This window comes from Eurosta solidaginis, unplaced genomic scaffold (assembly GCF_040869045.1).
Source record: "Eurosta solidaginis isolate ZX-2024a unplaced genomic scaffold, ASM4086904v1 ctg00001171.1, whole genome shotgun sequence".
Taxonomy (NCBI): Eukaryota; Metazoa; Arthropoda; class Insecta; order Diptera; family Tephritidae; genus Eurosta; species Eurosta solidaginis.
Window position 1 is genome coordinate 257779 of NW_027136985.1, and position 13230 is coordinate 271008.

The following is a 13230-nucleotide window of genomic DNA, read 5'->3' on the forward strand; positions in this document are numbered from 1 at the left end:
TTTTCGGCATCACTTCTGGATGGTTTTCCTTGCGGGACTTTTTCGGGATCATTTGGGGTCCCTTCCAAGATCATTCTGAATGGATTTCGGGATCTGTCCGGGATCCCGTCAGGGTCATTTAGGGATGCGTTCGAGATCCCGTCATGGTCATTTCGGGACTTCTTCGGGACTATATCGGGATCGTTTCTGGATGGTTTACGGATCCGTTCGAGATCCCGTCATGGTCATTTCGGGACTTCTTCGGGATTATATCGGGATCGTTTCTGGATGGTTTACGGATCCGTCCAGGGCCCCTTAAGGGTAATTTCGGGACTATTAGGTGATCATTTAAGGACCTTTCCGGCATCACTTCTGGATGATTTTCGGTATCCGTTCGGGATCCCGTCGGAATCAATGCGGGACTTTGACGGAATCTTTTGGGATCCCTTCCGGCATTCTTTCTGGATGGTTTTCGGGATTTGTCCGGGATCCCGTCGGGGTTATTTCGGGACCTTTTCGGGGCTAATACGGGATAATTTGGGGATCCTCTAGGGGTCGTTTCGTGACTTTTTCTGTATTATTTCGGGATCATTTGGGGACCCTTCCGGCATAATTTCTTGATGGTTTGCCGGATCCATCAGGGTCATTTCGGGACCATTTTGGGATCATTTGGGGACCCTTCCGAGATCATTTCTGGATCCGTCCGGGATGCCGTAGGAGCCATTTCGGGATTTTTTGTTACTTTTCCGGGATAGTTTTTGCACCCTTCCGGGATCATTTCTGGATCTGTGCGGAATCCCATTTGGTTCATTTCCGGACTATTTCGGGATCATTTTGGGACCCTTCTGGGTTCATTTCTGTATGGTTTTCGCGATCCGTCGTGGATCCCCTCGGAGCCATTTCGGAACTTTTTCTGGAGTATGTCGGGATAATTTAGGGACCCTTCCTGGATATTTTCTGGATGGGAGCCAGTCATGATCATTTCGGAACCTTTTCGGGATCATTTTGGAACACCTTCAGGGATCATTTCTGTGTGGTTCTCTGGATACGTCTAGAATCGTGTCGTTGTCATTTCTGGTTTTTTGGGACTATTCCGGGAACTTTTGGAGACCCTTTCGGGGCATTTCTGGATGGTTTTCGGGATCCGTCCGCGATAACGTGGGGGTCATTTCGTAGCTTTTTCTGGATAATTTCGGGATCATTTGGGATCCTATCAGGTTATCAGCTCATTTAGTTCTTTTTTTTACTCAATTACAAAAATAAAATGCATTAGACAGAAAACAAAATTTTAAACAGATAACTTGATAAGCAGGCTAACGCGAATAGCCCATATATTTAAGTTTCTCCTTGCGGACGGGGCCGCGGGTAAAGGCTAGTATATTATAAATGGGAAAGTTTGGATGTTAAGATGTTTGGATGTTTGGATGTTTGGATGTTTGTCCAGACGTTTGTCTTTGTGACTCAATAACGCAAGAACGGCTGGACCGATTTGTATGAAATTTTGCACACATATAGCCAGTAGTCTAGAAGGATCTACTAGCTATATATTTTTCAAAAGGGGCGTGGTCCCCGCCCCCTAGGAACAGTTATAATTTAATTATTATATTTTTCGTCTTTGCGACTGAATCACGCCAGAATGGGTACACGGATTTTGATGAAATTTGGGACACAGACAGTAGTCTACTAGCGAAATTTTTTTTGAACATGGAAAGAGGGGTGGGGGTCCCACGACCCCTTCGAGAAATTATTTTTCAATAATTTTTACAGATTATAACTTTACGTATACTGGCCTTCACCAATATCACAGACTCAAGGGGTCAAATAAGTCGAGGGCTTACAAAGTAAGCAGTGACACCCTCCGCCCCCCCCCCCTTTATCTACCCCCCTCTGGTGTAAAATCTATAAATTGTTATAACTCAATATAAATTTTCTCCTAAATCAATAGTTTTTGGTATCTGGTACATACAGAACGAGATCTAGACAATTTTGGAGGAACGATCAGTGGTCCTCCCCTCTACTCCCGCCATCCGCCCTCCATCAATTGTTTTTATTAGCACGCTTTTATTAGCTTTACCTGTATGTTTCTATGTAACTTTTTATTCGCTCCAATGCGCCTGCTGCCTTATTAACATGGTTTTATAATTAGCTTCACCTTATTTGTAATCCCGTAAGGGTCATATCGAGACCCTCCGGGATCATTTCTGGATGGTTTTCGGGATCGGTCCGGGATTACGCCGGGGTAATTTCGGGACTTTTTCGGGACTATTTCGGGATCATTTTGGGACCCTTCTGGGATCATTTCTGTATAGTTTTCGGGATCCGTCCGGGATCCCGTCGGGGTTATTTTGGGACATTTTCGGGACTATTCCGGAATCATTTCGGGACTATTTCGCGATCATTTGGGGACCCTTCCGGCATCATTTCTGGATGGTTTTCGGGATCCGTGCGGGATCCCGTCGGGGTACTTTCGGGATCATTTGCGTACCTTCGAGAGATAAATTCTAGATGGTTTCCGGGATCATTACGGAACTTTTTCGGGGTCAGTTTGGGTCCTTTCCGTAATCATTCCTGGATGGTTTTAGGGACCGTCCGGGATCCCGTCGGGACCATTTCGGGGCTATTTCGGGATCATTAGGGGTATCTTCCGGCGTCATTTCTGCATGGTTTTCGAGATCCGTCCGCGATCCCGTCAGGGTCATTTCGGGATAATTTGGGGTACCTGCCTGCATCATTTCTGGATGGTTTTCGGTATCCGTCCGGGATCCCGTCGGTGTCATTTCGGGACCATTTGGGGTCCATTCCGGCATCATTTCTGGATGGTTTTCGGGATCCGTCCGGGATCCTGTCGGGGTCATTTTGGGACTTTTGCGGGATTATTTGGGGTCTCTTCCGGCATCATTTCTGGATGGTTTTCGGGATCCGTCCGGGATCCCGTCGATGTCATTTCGGGACTATTACGGCATCATTTGGAGTACCTTCCGGCATCATTTCTAGATGGTTTTCGGGATCCATCCGGGATCCCGTCGGGGTCATTTCGGAACTTTTTCTCGACTAATACAGGATCATTTGGGGAACCTTTCGGCATCATTTCTGGATGGTTTACGAGATCCGTCCGGGATCCCGTCGGCGTCATTTTGGGACTTTTGCGGGATCATTTGGGGTCTCTTCCGGCATCATTTCTGGATGGTTTACGGGATCCGTCCGGGATCCTGTCGGGGTCATTTTGGGACTTTTGCGGGATCATTTGGGGTCTCTTCCAGCATCATTTCTGGATGGTTTTCGGGATCCGTCCGGGATCCTGTCGGGGTCATTTTGAGACTTTGGCGGGATCATTTGGGGTCTCCTCCGGCATCATTTCTGGATGGTTTACGGGATCCGTCCGGGATCCTGTCGGGGTCATTTTGGTACTTTTGCGGGTTCATTTGGGGTCTCTTCCGGCATCATTTCTGGATGGTTTACGGGATCCGTCCGGGATCCTGTCGGGGTCATTTTGGGACTTTTGCGGGATCATTTGGGGTCTCTTCCGGCATCATTTCTGGATGGTTTACGGGATCCGTCCGGGATCCTGTCGGGGTCATTTTGGGACTTTTGCGGGATCATTTGGGGTCTCTTCCGGCATCATTTCTGGATGGTTTACGGGATCCGTCCGGGACCCTGTCGGGGTCATTTTGGGACTTTAGCGGGATCATTTGGGGTCTCCTCCGGCATCATTTCTGGATGGTTTACGGGATCCATCCGGGATCCTGTCGGGGTCATTTTGGGACTTTTGCGGGATCATTTGGGGTCTCTTCCGGCATCATTTCTGGATGGTTTTCAGGATCCGTCCGGGATCCTGTCGGGGTCATTTTGGGACTTTTGCGGGATCATTTGGGGTCTCTTCCGGCATCATTTCTGGATGGTTTACGGGATCCGACCGGGATCCTGTCGGGGTCATTTTGGGACTTTTGCGGGATCATTTGGGGTCTCTTCCGGCATCATTTCTGGATGGTTTACGGGATCCGTCCGGGACCCTGTCGGGGTAATTTTGGGACTTTAGCGGGATCATTTGGGGTCTCCTCCGGCATCATTTCTGGATGGTTTTCGGGATCCGTCCGGGATCCCGTCGATGTCATTTCGGGACTTTTTCGGCATCATTTGGGGTACCTTCCGGTATCAATTCTAGATGGTTTTCGGGATCCGTCCGGGATCCCGTCGGGGTCATTTTGGGACTTTTGCGGGATCATTTGGGGTCTCTTCCGGCATCATTTCTGGATGGTTTACGGGATCCGTCCGGGATGCTGTCGGGGTCATTTTGGGCCTTTTGCGGGAACATTTGGGTTCTCTTCCGGCATCATTTCTGGATGGTTTACGGGATCCGTCCGGGATCCTGTCGGGGTCATTTTGGGACTTTTGCGGGATCATTTGGGGTCTCTCCCGGCATCATTTCTGGATGGTTTTCGGGATCCGTCCGGGATCCTGTCGGGGTCATTTTGGGACTTTTGCGGGATCATTTGGGGTCTCTTCCGGCATCAATTCTGGATGGTTTGCGAGATCCGTCCGGGATCCTGTCGGTGTCATTTTGGGACTTTTGCGGGATCATTTGGGGTCTCTCCCGGCATCATTTCTGGATGGCTTACGGGATCCGTCCGGGACCCTGTCGGGGTCATTTTGGGACTTTAGCGGGATCATTTGGGATCTCCTCCGGCATCATTTCTGCATGGTTTTCGGGATCCGTCCGGGATCCTGTCGGGGTCATTTTGGGACCTTTGCGTGATCATTTTGGGGTCTCTTCCGGCATCATTTCTAGATGGTTTTCGGGATCCGTCCGGGATCCCGTCGATGTAATTTCGGGACTATTTCGGCATCATTTGGGGTACCTTCCGGTATCAATTCTAGATGGTTTTCGTGATCCGTCGGGGATCCCGTCGGAGTCATTTCGGAACTTTTTCTCGACTAATACAGGATCATTTGGGGACCCTTTCGGCATCATTTCTGGATAGTTTTAGGGATCCGTTCGGGATCCCGAAGGGGTCATATCGGGACCATTTGGGGTACCTACCGGCATCATTTCTGGATGGTTTACGGGATCCGTCCGGGACCCTGTCGTGGTCATTTTGGGGCTTTAGCGGGATCATTTGGGGTCTCCTCCGGCATCATTTCTGGATGGATTCCGGATCCGTCCGGGATTCCGTCGGCGTAATTTCGGGACTATTAGGGGGTTATTTGGGGACCTTTCCGGCAGCATTTCTGGATAGTTTTAGGGATCCGTTCGGGATCCCGACGGGGTCATATCGGGACCATTTGGGGTACCTACCGGCATCATTTCTGGGTGGTTTTCGGGATCCGTCCGGGATCCCGTCGGGATCATTTCGGGACTATTTCGGGATCATTTGGGGTACCCAGATGGATAGTTTTCGGGATTCGTCCGGGATCCCGTCTGGATCATTTCAGGACTTTTTCGGGATCATTTGGGGTATCTTCCGGCCACTTTTCTAGATGGTTTTCGGTATCCGTCCGGGATACCGTCAGGGTAATTTCGGGACTATTTGGGGATAACTTGGGAACCTTTCCGGCATCATTTCTGGATAGTTTCCGGGATCCGTCGGGAATTCCGTCGGGATCATTTCGGAACTATAAGGGGATCATTTCATTTTTCATCTTTCTTTAAGGGGATCATTTCACCTTCCAGCATCATTTCTGTATACTTTTGGGGATCCGTCCGGGATCCCGACGGGGTCATTTCTGGCCTATTTCGGGATCATTTTGGGGTACCACCCGGCATCATTTCTGCATGATCCGGGATCCGTCCGGGATCCCAGCGGGGGAATTTCGGGAATTTTCCGGGATCATTTGGGGTCCCTTCCGGCATCATTTCTGGATCGTTTTCGGGATCCGTCCGAGATCCCGTCGGGTTTATTTTTTTACTTTTTCGGGAAAATGTCAGGGAATTTCGAGACTGTTCTTGGATCATTTGGGGATCCTTCAGGGATAATTTCTGGATGGTTTTCGGGATCCCGTCGGGGTAATTTCGGGACTTTTTCACGACTATTTCGGGGTCAGTTGCCCTTAAAGATCATTTCTGGGTAGTTTTCGTGACCCGTCCGGGATCCCGTCAAGGTTATTTCGCGCCTTTTCGGGACTATTTCGGGATCATTTTGGGACCCTTCCGGAATAATTTCTCTATGATTTTCGGGATCTGTTCGGGATCCCTTCGTAGCTTTTTCGCGACTTTATCTGGGATAAATTGCGGACCCTTTAGAGATCAATTCTGGATGGTTTTCGGTATCGGTCTGGGATCCCCTCAAGGTCATTTCGGGACTTTTTCGGGACTATTTTGGAATCATTTTGGGACCCCTCCGGCATAATTCCTGGGTGAATTTCGGGATCTGTCCGGGATCCCGACGGAGTTTTTTCGGGACTTTTTCCGGACTATTTCTGGATTATTTGCGGACGTTTCGGAGCTCAGTTCTGGATGATTTTCGAGATCTGTCAGGGATCCCGTCGGAGTTATTTCGGGGTAATTTTAGGACCCTTCCAGGATAATTTCTTCATGATTTTCGGGATGGGTCTGAGTTTTTCGTGACTTTCGGGACTATTTCGGGATCATTTGCAGAACCTTCAGAGATCAATTCTGGATGGTTTGTGGACTTTTCCGGGATCATTTGGGGATCTCTCCAGAGTCATTTCTGGATGGTTTTCGGGATCCCGTCAGGGTCATTTCGGGCCTTTTTCGTGACTACTATTTCGGAATCATTTTGGGACTCCTCCGGGATAATTTCTTGGCGATTTTCGGGATTTGTCCGGGATCCCGTCAGAGTTTTTTCGGGACTTTTTCGGACTATATCGGGATCATTTGCGGACCGTTCAGGAATCAAATCTGGATGGTTTTCGGGATCCGTCCGGGATCCCGTCAGGGTCATTTCGGGACTTTTAGTGACTACTTCGTGATTATTTTGGGACCCTTCCGGCATCATTTCTGGATAGTTTTCGAGATTTGTCCAGGATCCCGTCGGCATCATTTCGTAACTATTTGGTGTCATTTAGGGACACTTCCGGGATCATTTTAGGTCTCTTCGAAACCGGTAATTCAGCACACATGGCCGTGGATTTACGGCAAATTATTCGTAATTAAAATTCGGTATGTTTTATCTTTAATATATCACAGCTTTTTCGTTCTATTTTTAAATGAATCCTGTAACGAACTATTACAACTATAATTAAAATTTTTGTAATATTTTAACCAACTAAATACCCGAAAAAGCAACACTGCTTTCATTTAAAAACTTCTTTTTGGTTTTAGCTAATTGTAGTTTCACTCCTTTGTTCTATGAGTAGTAATTCTTTCACCCCTGTCATATCAATTAATTTAACTTAGAAACAAAATGTATTTTTTTTAATTCGAAAAAAGTGTATTGTACTATTCATGTAAGCGTGCCCATCAGCTCAGTTAGTTCTTTTTTTTACTGTATTAAAAAATAAAATACATTGACAGAAAAAATTTTTAAACAGACAACTTGATAAGCAGGCTAACGTGAATATCACATATATTTTATTTTCTTCTTGCGGACGGGGCCGCGGGTAAAGGCTAGTATATTATAAATGGGAAAGTTTGGATGTTAAGATGTTTGGATGTTTGGATGTTTGGATGTTTGGATGTTTGTCCAGACGTTTGTCTTTGTGACTCAATAACGCAAGAACGGCTGGACCGATTTGTATGAAATTTTGCACACATATAGCCAGTAGTCTAGAAGGATCTACTAGCTATATATTTTTCAAAAGGGGCGTGGTCCCCGCCCCCTAGGAACAGTTATAATTTAATTATTATATTTTTTCGTCTTTGCGACTGAATCACGCCAGAATGGGTACACGGATTTTGATAAAATTTGGGACACAGACAGTAGTCTACTAGCGAAATTTTTTTTGAACATGGAAAGAGGGGTGGGGGTCCCACGACCCCTTCGAGAAATTATTTTTCAATAATTTTTACAGATTATAACTTTACGTATACTGGCCTTCACCAATATCACAGACTCAAGGGGTCAAATAAGTCGAGGGCTTACAAAGTAAGCAGTGACACCCTCCGCCCCCCCCCCCCTTTATCTACCCCCCTCTGGTGTAAAATCTATAAATTGTTATAACTCAATATAAATTTTCTCCTAAATCAATAGTTTTTGGTATCTGGTACATACAGAACGAGATCTAGACAATTTTGGAGGAACGATCAGTGGTCCTCCCCTCTACTCCCGCCATCCGCCCTCCATCAATTGTTTTTATTAGCACGCTTTTATTAGCTTTACCTGTATGTTTCTATGTAACTTTTTATTCGCTCCAATGCGCCTGCTGCCTTATTAACATGGTTTTATAATTAGCTTCACCTTATTTGTAATCCCGTAAGGGTCATATCGAGACCCTCCGGGATCATTTCTGGATGGTTTTCGGGATCGGTCCGGGATTACGCCGGGGTAATTTCGGGACTTTTTCGGGACTATTTCGGGATCATTTTGGGACCCTTCTGGGATCATTTCTGTATAGTTTTCGGGATCCGTCCGGGATCCCGTCGGGGTTATTTTGGGACATTTTCGGGACTATTCCGGAATCATTTCGGGACTATTTCGCGATCATTTGGGGACCCTTCCGGCATCATTTCTGGATGGTTTTCGGGATCCCGTCGGGGTACTTTCGGGATCATTTGCGTACCTTCGAGAGATAAATTCTTGATGGTTTCCGGGATCATTACGGAACTTTTTCGGGGTCAGTTTGGGTCCTTTCCGTAATCATTCCTGGATGGTTTTAGGGACCGTCCGGGATCCCGTCGGGACCATTTCGGGGCTATTTCGGGATCATTAGGGGTATCTTCCGGCGTCATTTCTGCATGGTTTTCGAGATCCGTCCGCGATCCCGTCAGGGTCATTTCGGGACTATTTCGGGATAATTTGGGGTACCTGCCTGCATCATTTCTGGATGGTTTTCGGTATCCGTCCGGGATCCCGTCGGTGTCATTTCGGGACCATTTGGGGTCCATTCCGGCATCATTTCTGGATGGTTTTCGGGATCCGTCCGGGATCCTGTCGGGGTCATTTTGGGACTTTTGCGGGATTATTTGGGGTCTCTTCGGCATCATTTCTGGATGGTTTTCGGGATCCGTCCGGGATCCCGTCGATGTCATTTCGGGACTATTACGGCATCATTTGGAGTACCTTCCGGCATCATTTCTAGATGGTTTTCGGGATCCATCCGGGATCCCGTCGGGGTCATTTCGGAACTTTTTCTCGACTAATACAGGATCATTTGGGGAACCTTTCGGCATCATTTCTGGATGGTTTACGAGATCCGTCCGGGATCCCGTCGGCGTCATTTTGGGACTTTTGCGGGATCATTTGGGGTCTCTTCCGGCATCATTTCTGGATGGTTTACGGGATCCGTCCGGGATCCTGTCGGGGTCATTTTGGGACTTTTGCGGGATCATTTGGGGTCTCTTCCAGCATCATTTCTGGATGGTTTTCGGGATCCGTCCGGGATCCTGTCGGGGTCATTTTGAGACTTTGGCGGGATCATTTGGGGTCTCCTCCGGCATCATTTCTGGATGGTTTACGGGATCCGTCCGGGATCCTGTGGGGTCATTTTGGTACTTTTGCGGGTTCATTTGGGGTCTCTTCCGGCATCATTTCTGGATGGTTTACGGGATCCGTCCGGGATCCTGTCGGGGTCATTTTGGGACTTTTGCGGGATCATTTGGGGTCTCTTCCGGCATCATTTCTGGATGGTTTACGGGATCCGTCCGGGATCCTGTCGGGGTCATTTTGGGACTTTTGCGAGATCATTTGGGGTCTCTTCCGGCATCATTTCTGGATGGTTTACGGGATCCGTCCGGGACCCTGTCGGGGTCATTTTGGGACTTTAGCGGGATCATTTGGGGTCTCCTCCGGCATCATTTCTGGATGGTTTACGGGATCCATCCGGGATCCTGTCGGGGTCATTTTGGGACTTTTGCGGGATCATTTGGGGTCTCTTCCGGCATCATTTCTGGATGGTTTTCAGGATCCGTCCGGGATCCTGTCGGGGTCATTTTGGGACTTTTGCGGGATCATTTGGGGTCTCTTCCGGCATCATTTCTGGATGGTTTACGGGATCCGACCGGGATCCTGTCGGGGTCATTTTGGGACTTTTGCGGGATCATTTGGGGTCTCTTCCGGCATCATTTCTGGATGGTTTACGGGATCCGTCCGGGACCCTGTCGGGGTAATTTTGGGACTTTAGCGGGATCATTTGGGGTCTCCTCCGGCATCATTTCTGGATGGTTTTCGGGATCCGTCCGGGATCCCGTCGATGTCATTTCGGGACTTTTTCGGCATCATTTGGGGTACCTTCCGGTATCAATTCTAGATGGTTTTCGGGATCCGTCCGGGATCCCGTCGGGGTCATTTTGGGACTTTTGCGGGATCATTTGGGGTCTCTTCCGGCATCATTTCTGGATGGTTTACGGGATCCGTCCGGGATGCTGTCGGGGTCATTTTGGGCCTTTTGCGGGAACATTTGGGTTCTCTTCCGGCATCATTTCTGGATGGTTTACGGGATCCGTCCGGGATCCTGTCGGGGTCATTTTGGGAATTTTGCGGGATCATTTGGGGTCTCTCCCGGCATCATTTCTGGATGGTTTTCGGGATCCGTCCGGGATCCTGTCGGGGTCATTTTGGGACTTTTGCGGGATCATTTGGGGTCTCTTCCGGCATCATTTCTAGATGGTTTTCGGGATCCGTCCGAGATCCTGTCGGGGTCATTTTGGGACTTTTGCGGGATCATTAGGGGTCTAGGTGGGATTCTTATTTCATATCACCCTTTGCGCATTTTCTTGAATACATATACATACACATAGAGATACCCACATGCACTTGTATATGAATCTAATTTCAAAGGAATCTGCAAGAATACAACATGTACATATGTTAGAATATGCTTATATGCACATTTGGGTATTTATATTACAGCGTTTAACGCGTTCAAGGACAATCAAAATTTTAAGGAGCGGCAAAAAAAGACAGACAGCCGTTTTTGAAACTAGTCACTAATTCCACTAGAATTTTGTTACGTTTAAAATTGATTGCTTCAAACTTTATTTTAGGTAATTTTTTCAAAAGTTTTCATTAAGTTAACATTGACCTTAAATAACTTTTGATCCATCAGACTTCGCAAAAAATGTTGACAATGACATGTAAACTTATTTTTTTAATGGTGACCAATTAGATGTTTATACAAACCAAACGATATCAAAACAAAGATTTTCCATACAACTTACATACATACATATGTATATATGTATGTATATGGGAAACAAAAATCCCTACCATATTACCATTTCCACACCTGTTTACTAATAAACAAAGTTCTATGATCAGTACAGTTGTAAACGACCCCGATAACTATTTCTAGCTTAAGCCTCAAGCACAACTTTGGTTACGTAAATATATGTAACTAAATAAATGAATATTAACAAAGCAACCCCAAACAAACAAAAATATATGCATATATGCATCTATACACACATAAATATATGTACGTATAAATATATATGCATGCTCATCTGCACAAGCGATGAGCGTAACATAAACGCAATGTCTTTTATTTTACTATTCCAAGTATCCGGATAGTGCGCACTATCCGGATAGTACTATCCGGATAAAAAATCCGAATAAATATTATCCGGATTATTTGAAACGAATAAATTTATTCGTTTATTCGAATAACGTTTATTCGGATATAATTCGAAAATAATCCCACCACTAAAGGGAAGATACGCGTTTTTTTACACGCGCAAACGAAACGTATACGCGCGTGTTAAAAAACACGGCTAATATTATTAATCGAGTAAAACAGAGGAGCAGTAATAATGCGGTTACAGGACAATTGTGCTATTTGCGTGAACATGAAAAAAGAGGCGGCTGCAAACCCTAACTTCTTTCTCGGAAACAAGTCGATGTCATGATTTCGTGGTTAGAGTAGAACTGCAGTATTACCCTTACTGCAATTCAGGCGCAATTTTGGCTGAGTTCAACATGTCCCTTGCTCTTTCAACGATTAGCAATTACCTTGACGGTAAATTGTACACACGAAAAGCTGTCCACACAGAGCCAATAACCATGAACAGCAACATTAATAAAGAGAAGCGTGCAGCATACGTCATTTCATTGGGATGTTATATACAAGCAAGGAGACAGATAGTTTTCATCGACGAAACGAATTTTAATTTATTTTGTCGTCATACCAAAGGTCACTCCAAAGTAGACACCGTGCAATTCAGCAACTTCCTGCAGCAATAGGGCCAAATATTAATCTCGTTGCAGCTATTTCTGCATCTGGTGTTGTTGCAATGGATAGGCAGCGGGGTCCGTTTAAAAAAGAGACTTGTGGTGCATGGATAGCTAATATCTTACAACGATGGGAAAGGCAAGGCAACAACTTAGCAGACTTAGTCATAATTTCCGACAATGCCCCATGGCACTCTACAATAGAGAATGCTGTAGCTAACCATTCAGGTGGACGATCGCAAGTGTTACGCCTTGTCTCTTATTCGCCCATGATGAACCCTATTGAAACCATTTGGGCTAAGATATAAACATATGTTAAGAGTCACATGACCGTTCCCATTGTTGAGTGGAAAAATTTAACAGAACAACGGTTGCATTGCTTGGAAAATTTGGTGGACGAAGCTAAACTAACTATAATTGGCGGTGATTGTGGACGAGCGTTTCAACACTCATCCTCTTTCCATACAAATGCTGTAGCTTTAGAAAATATGCCTGTAGGCAATTAGTTATAATCAAATTGTTATAACCTTTTTTTTCTCATTTTCCATTGGTTGATTCTCGTTTTCAAATAAAAATGTCTGTTTTTGAAATGATATTTTCTTATTTTTAAATGAAATATTCTCGTTTTCAAGTAGCTTGTCTTATTTTTAAATAAAGGTTTCCTATTTTGAAATGAAACATTTTTATTTTGAAGTGACTATTCTGATCTTCAAATGAAAGTGTTTCATTTTAAACTGAAGTTTTCTTATTTTAAATTGACTATTCTGATTTTCAAAAGAAATTTTCTCACATTAAACTGAAGCTTTCTCATTTTAATTTGTCTAAGCATTCTGATTTTCAAATGAAGTTTTCTTATTTCAAGTTGAAGTTTTCTCATTTTAATATGAAAATGGAGTAGAAGCTCAACTGAATACATTAAATAATGCTTTCACCAAAGCCAAAATAGATCATGTGACAACTTTAGACGAAT